At 41.3% G+C, this 7,462-nt stretch overlaps 1 long non-coding RNA gene across 1 annotated transcript; it reads left to right on the top strand.

Moving 5' to 3' along the window:
• The first annotated feature begins 2,137 nt into the window (after positions 1 to 2,137).
• Positions 2,138 to 5,866, top strand: LOC119781513. The gene is made up of 4 exons (XR_005280579.1): positions 2,138 to 3,005; positions 5,024 to 5,080; positions 5,164 to 5,285; positions 5,392 to 5,866. It is a non-coding gene; the product is annotated as an uncharacterized LOC119781513 (long non-coding RNA).
• Positions 5,867 to 7,462: the final 1,596 nt, after the last annotated feature.

Raw genomic sequence — 7,462 nt, 5'->3', positions numbered from 1 at the left:
GGGTCTGTTAGTCTGTCTGCTGACTGTATGGGTCTGTTAGTCTGTCTGCTGACTGTATGGGTCTGTTAGTCTGTCTTCTGACTGTATGGGTCTGTTAGTCTGTCTTCTGACTGTATGGGTCTGTTAGTCTGTCTTCTGACTGTATGGGTCTGTTAGTCTGTCTTCTGACTGTATGGGTCTGTTAGTCTGTCTTCTGACTGTATGGGTCTGTTAGTCTGTCTACTGACTGTATGGGTCTGTTAGTCTGTCTTCTGACTGTATGGGTCTGTTAGTCTGTCTTCTGACTGTATGGGTCTGTTAGTCTGTCTGCTGACTGTATGGGTCTGTTAGTCTGTCTTCTGACTGTATGGGTCTGTTAGTCTGTCTTCTGACTGTATGGGTCTGTTAGTCTGTCTTCTGACTGTATGGGTCTGTTAGTCTGTCTGCTGACTGTATGGGTCTGTTAGTCTGTCTTCTGACTGTATGGGTCTGTTAGTCTGTCTGCTGACTGACTGTATGGGTTGGTTAGTCTGTCTTCTGACTGTATGGGTTGGTTAGTCTGTCTTCTGACTGTATGGGTCTGTTAGTCTGTCTTCTGACTGTATGGGTCTGTTAGTCTGTCTTCTGACTGTATGGGTCTGTTAGTCTGTCTGCTGACTGTATGGGTCTGTTAGTCTGTCTTCTGACTGTATGGGTCTGTTAGTCTGTCTTCTGACTGTATGGGTCTGTTAGTCTGTCTTCTGACTGTATGGGTCTGTTAGTCTGTCTTCTGACTGTATGGGTCTGTTAGTCTGTCTGCTGACTGTATGGGTCTGTTAGTCTGTCTTCTGACTGTATGGGTCTGTTAGTCTGTCTGCTGACTGTATGGGTCTGTTAGTCTGTCTTCTGACTGTATGGGTCTGTTAGTCTGTCTTCTGACTGTATGGGTCTGTTAGTCTGTCTTCTGACTGTATGGGTCTGTTAGTCTGTCTGCTGACTGTATGGGTCTGTTAGTCTGTCTTCTGACTGTATGGGTCTGTTAGTCTGTCTTCTTGCTGACTGTATGGGTCTGTCAGGGTGCTGTGGAGGAATCTTGGATCAGCTAAGAAGTATTTCACTGCTTTGTTTCAGTCTGAAGCATCTAGATTTCATCTGAATGCTGTTATTGCATGTCATCCTGCAACATTGATTGTTTGCTTCGTTTGCAATCATTCTGCCTTTGATGATCCAATGATTGATCCGTGAACATTGTGTTGTCAAAGAGATGTCCCGCCTACCGGACTTTATTCTTCTTCTTTCTTTGTTTAAGTTCATGCTAACATGGAAGAGGTTAAATTATGGTTGAAAGGAATTGAATTAACTCAATATGCAAACATCAGTTGAGGCTTTTTTACTGACAGAGTTAAACTATTATGGAAAATTGTTTCCTTACTGAGGAAACTTTATTCTCAGCAACAACAGCTGCAGTTTTCTTAGTCTGGTTCCTGAATAAGTGTGGCAGCAACTGTTAGCTCTACCAAACATGGTTTTAAAAATCATCAATTTGCTAACAAAAACAATCCAAAATAGTTTTTTGATAAATTTTGTGTTTTCAGCATTTTTTAGCCCCTTTTTTGTCCCATTATACTAATATCCTGCTTTTAGACTGCAGAACAAATCCATCATTTCCTGGATTCTTTTCATTGAGCAAACATTTTATTGCAAAATGTTTTTTTTTATAACCTAATTATTGCACCGTATGGTTTCCCTTGGGTCCCACTGAAATTGATGCACTATTAATTAAGTTAATACTGGTTAACTGGTTAACCCTAACCAGTTAAAGCATTTCTATGTTGCCTGTTTAAGTCATCCTGGTCATCGGAACCACAAAATAGGCTTAAATTGGAAAACTACCGGTTGGTCCTGAGGAGCCAACAGAACGGAAAAAGATAGAATGGAAAATAGGTTGAAAAGTCCAACTTTATGTTCTTCTGTATGTTTATGTCATTAATAAGGTGTTTCTTTACTGCTGCGATGGACTGGCGACCTGTCCAGGATGGACCTGTCCAGGGTGGACCTGTCCAGGGTGGACTTGTCCAGGGTGGACCTGTCCAGGGTGGACCTGTCCAGAGTGGACCTGTCCAGGGTGGACCCCGCCCATTGACTGCTGGAGAGAGGCACCAGCAGCCCTCGTGACCCCACTCAGGACAAGCGTGTCAGATAAGGGATGGATGAATGTTTATTTATTGTCTGCCTGTTTCTCTTGTTTGTTGCCTGTCCTGTTTAAAAATGTCCCCCTGCTGTGGGACTGTGGAGGAAAATTAGTCCCCATGGCTAACTCTGTGGACCTTTAAACTCATTTTAATTAATCATCACCTTCTAATCTCCAATCAATCAATCAAAGGATTGTCCCACATTTAGCTGAATCTGCTGTTATAAAGTGCAGGACATCATAAAGCAGAGCGAGCAGGAACAACAGGAACCTTTTGCTCTTGATGGATATTCCAGCTTTTTTGCAGCAATCAGTTGATGTTTACTCTGCGAGGTGCAGCTCTGGCTTCAGGCCTCGTGTTCAGATCAGGTTACAAAGCAAACAGTGGGTCAGTGAAGAGAGCAGCAGCATGTTGTGTTCAATCAGCAGCTGATCCTCCATGAAGCCTCCAACCCAGCAGGAGTCACATGGTCAACCACATAAAAGACAGACTTTAGCCTTTTCTATTGCGGTTTTTCTAATTGATCCCTGTTAGTCTGTCTTGTTAAACCTGCTGAATGAAATGCCTAACCCTAAACCTTTCCAAAGGTCATGATTCTTGTTGAACCCAATAACCACTAAAGTCTGGGTAAACTTTTCACTAATCATCCTACTTATGTATTTATATTTCCTGCAGCTTAAGCTCAGTTCCCATCCAAACTGGACGGTGCTCAAACTGCTCCTTCTCTTATAGTTTATGATTTTCTCAGTTTCAGGTGCAGCAAGACTCAAAAGCCGGTTTCACACATGGTGTCTTTGATGTCTGTTTTATCTCTGGCTGAGCAGTTTTTGGCGCGGCAGAACTCGGGAGTCTCATGTCAGTTTTCATCATGGCTTCATATCTCATATAGTCCCCATGCTGGAATCCTCCAGATGGCTTTTTATAACCATCAAATGGCAAACTTCCTGCCTCCATTTTCTTTATAACCCCCAACAAACTGCAGGATTCTGAGCTGTTATGTCTCATAGTGACCATGAAGCTTCTTGATGCTTGAGGAGGACTGAATCATTCAAACCAGCGACTTGATAAAATCTGCTGGGTTTTATAATTCGATGCATAATTTCAATAACTGGCTGAACGTGTTTTAAACGATTAATTTTTAATAGAATCTGCATGATTCACTTTAAAGCTGTTTTTGCTCAAATTTATGACTAACTGAAGTGAACTGGATATATTTTTTTGTTTTTTTTTTTGTTTAATATTTCCATTTCTGACCTTGAAGGGATTTTTTGCAGCAGCTAAATCTTTAGCTCCTGCATCAGATTTAAATTCAAATAGTTTTTTTTTTTCAGAAAGAGGTTTAATTTGTCTTTTCCTAAAAGAAAGTTGATGTTCTCATTCAAACTAAATCTGCATGAGTTTGAACATTTTACAAGCTCAGCTCTTTAAAGTCGTAGGGAAGCGGCTGTTCCAACCGTTGCATTTCCGAATTCTCCCGAGTGGTGCACGACTTTACACAAGTGAATAAAGTGAATGTGATTGGTCGATTATCAAGGCGGCGGGATTGTTGTGGCTTTGTTGTGTATTTGGTTGTGGCCGGTTAGCAACTTAGTGCTAGCAGGTTCCCAATGGGAAATTCCATTGGGACCAAGTAGCACTAAATTGGTGCCTTAGAAACGACGCTGTCAAGGAACGCTATGGACAGCGGAAACATGCAAGAGGAGGAGAGTTTAGTGTCGGAGGTCGTGGATGAGTCTCCTCCGTCATCCATTTTTTATTTAGAGGAGGAAAGCGGGGATGAAGATGTTGTGGAAGAGGACGCCAGGGCGGCAGAAGCTTGGTTTGGTGTAGAAGGCTTCCAGCCGTCCATGTTTGAGTCCTTGCCTCGCAACGCTGCCAGTTCTGTTAGCTCTACGCCTGCCGAAGACACAGACGTCCATCCCCGTGAACACTGGGACGCAACTCAATGGGAAAGGAAAGGATCCTGGTTTCAACCTTTGCGTATATTAGCTGCGACATATGAATCAAGATGCTATGACCGAAAACATTTGATTGACAGATGACCGTTGATATATGATTGGCTGAATTTAGGTGGTCAGGCTGACGTAGAACTAACTGGCCTGCAGAAGATAACGGGGAAAAACACAGTTTTTAAGACAGGATTAAAAAAATAATAGAAATTTTCTAACTTTTGTGACAATAAGGTCTGATAAAGAGAACATTTATATACAAGTATAAGCCAGAATGATTTGACATTTATTCCCTATGACTTTAAAAAAACGTAACAGATAAACATCATCATTTGATTATTTACAACTTTAAATTTTTGGTTGCAAATATTCATTTCCATTTAATTTGTTCTACAAACTTCCTTTTCAGTTTTTTATTTTTATTTTATTTATTTAGTGAAAAGCTGTTTAGTTTGCATACATCTAGATAAAATATTGTCACCTGCGTTAATGTTAGCAATAAGTAATCAAGCTATCAAGCTAACCCTAACCTCTGCCAGGGGCCCAGCAGACGATAGCGTAGAGGAGGGCTGATGCCTCCACAGAGTCAGAGAAGGTTTGAAGCAGCGACCTGCTCACTGCAGAGGAGCTCAGCCTCCTCAGGAGGTGGAGGGAGGCTCTGGCCCTTCTTAGTCCAGTTTATTATTGACGTGAACGCCCAGGGATTTGAAACATATTTTTCCTTTATTTTCCCCCAATAATCCTTCTTTGATGACCTCCATGGCTTAAAAATATAACTAAGGATATGTAATATTAGAAGTAATGAACGTGTATAACTAGCTGTGACTCATCTACTGTTATTTCTGCTCAATATTAAAGTGTTTTATCTTCTTCTATCCCTTCCTTTGCTGCTGCCTCCTCCTTAAACTGAATTCCCAAATGCAGTGAGAACAAAGAATGAAGTCTTGGTATCGGCTGATAAGACACCCCCACACAGTTCTGGTGCGTCATGTTTTTATAAACATCTATTTCAGAGATAACTCCAACATTTTGTTAACTTTCTGTTATCTAATAAACTCTTTCAGTTACAGATCTGTGCTTTCTTCTCACTACACAAAGAGCACTTGGAGCGATAACCAGTTCGTCTGATTATTGCTCAGATGTCTGACAGGCAGCAAACTGTTTTAGCTTAGCTGTTTACTTCAGGGTGAGAGCTTTTCTTAAATAGCAGCAATACTACGTGTCTAAACTCTGATTTTGTCTCATCAGATGATCATTTACGTTTCTGTCGTTTCGCCCTCATGTCCTCACAGTACTCATTGTGTCGCGTCTGAGGCAGCGGCTCTCAGGAGCCAACAGGTGCAGAGCTGAACCTGTTGGCAGCGGGTCACTTGTAAAGCGGCAGACAGCGGAACGGCAGAGGGATGATAAAACCCAGAGCAGCGGGTTTCCCGTTGACAGGCCGGCCTCTTCCTCACAGACAATCAGGTTGTACTTCTGATGGTGAACACCGCGTCCTTTCAGGTTTACTGTTCTGAGACAGCAGCCAAACACAAGCAAACGGTTCACTTAAACTGGAGACTTTTTCTTTAGCATGATGTCATCTTCTCTAGGAAACAACCTGTGGAGTTAAACCTTTTCAGCTTTATTTCTGCCTTTAAAATAAAACACAGAAATGTCTCCAAAGTCGTAGAGCTGAGTCAGCAACTTTATTGCTAATCTATGCTCCACTATGCTGCTGTAAATCTGTAGATTTTTGCCTATTTTAAACTGTAAGACATCATTGTTTCTTCCTGCTTATATCTAAATAAAAACATGTATGCTAACAAAGTGGTATTCCTTTATCATGCTCCTTTTTTATTGGTATATTAATATTTGACAGATCAACATAATGTGGCTCATATTTGCAATGAGGAAGAAAATAGATGCATAGTTTTTAAATATTTTCCAAATAAAAGCTTAAAAAAGGTTGGAATTAATTCATATTAATCCCCTTTAACTGTGATCTAGTGCAAACATCTGCCTTCCCTGATGAGGTAAATCCAGCTGTTTCTAATTTCATTTGCTGCTTTGTCAAACAGCATCAGGAAGACAGAGGACAGCAGACTGTCAGGGAGAACGTCTTGGAAATGAAGGGTTAGGCTGGAAAACAACATTCCAAGGTTTTCGTCTCTTATACACTCTATGATTTTTCTCAGCTCACACTGTTCGATGAAACCGCAGCGTTTCGTCGTACAATGTGAGTTCACAGCTCACGATGTTTGTTCTTACACTGCAACCCGGCAGTCTGATGCGATCTACCTGCTCACACTATATGTCTAAAAACCAGGTGGGACTCAGCTCCGCAGTGAGATGGCGCTACTCGGACTCGTCTGTCTATAAGCCAAACCAGTAGAAGAGGAAATGAAATGAAGTGAAACGCGCTGCCTTGGATATTTGGGCAATTTAATGCTGAAAGCCCTAAAAAGAAAAGGAGACGACGTATTTGGACAAAGACACGGCTGAGCAAACAAGGCTACTACGGTCTGACAGTTTTACAGAAATGACTCCATTTCACTCAGTGCACAAGGAAGATGGCAGCAACTATTGAACAGTTCTGGTTTGACTCAGCTTTGGAATCAGTTCTGGAAGGATCAGACTTTGGGTTTTCATTGAAACATGAGCAGGAAGAGGCTCTACGCTCATTCATTTTTAAAAAGGACATATTCGCCGTTTTACCGACAGGCTGTTTGTTTCCACTCCCCCACCAGCTTCCTGTTGTGCTTCCTACGTCACAGTCAGCTGCTCTCATTGGTCAGAGCGTTGGCCAATAGGGACAGATATGTTTGAAAAACAACAGGTTGTTCTCATCAACAATCTTCCGATGTCTCATTCATCAGAGCCAGACTAGATTACACATTTAATCTCACATTTAGTCTGGTTTATCAGGCTACTAGTCCAGTACAAGGAGCACACCTAGAGACTCCAATTAATCTAACTGTCATGCTTTTAGACTTAGGAAACCAGAGTACCTGGAGAGAACCCATGCACACACAGGGAGAACATGCAAACTCCACCCAGAAAGACACCAGGCCGGGAATTCAAGCCAGGACCTATTTGCTGCAAGGCAGCAGTGCTACAAACTGCACCTGTTAAAGAACATTTTCAACTGAAAAAGAAAAAAAAGGTTTCAAAAGCTAATTAAAGGGAGAAACTTTCTTTAAGGTTTCTGTTCAGTAAAAATGTCCAAATGAAAAGATAGAGATAAGAAAAAGCTGAGGCCAATTAAATGAACAGATTTGATTGACTTGTTTGAAACTTTTACTTCTTGTTTTTTAAATTTACATCTTTTTTCCTTTATATTGTAAAATGCATCTTATTTTATACTTCTTATCTCAGCATTAT

This window comes from Cyprinodon tularosa, unplaced genomic scaffold, assembly GCF_016077235.1.
Source record: "Cyprinodon tularosa strain WSP-4 unplaced genomic scaffold, ASM1607723v1 ctg1783, whole genome shotgun sequence".
In the NCBI taxonomy this organism is placed as follows: Eukaryota; Metazoa; Chordata; class Actinopteri; order Cyprinodontiformes; family Cyprinodontidae; genus Cyprinodon; species Cyprinodon tularosa.
This window is presented reverse-complemented; position numbering and strand designations above follow the sequence as displayed.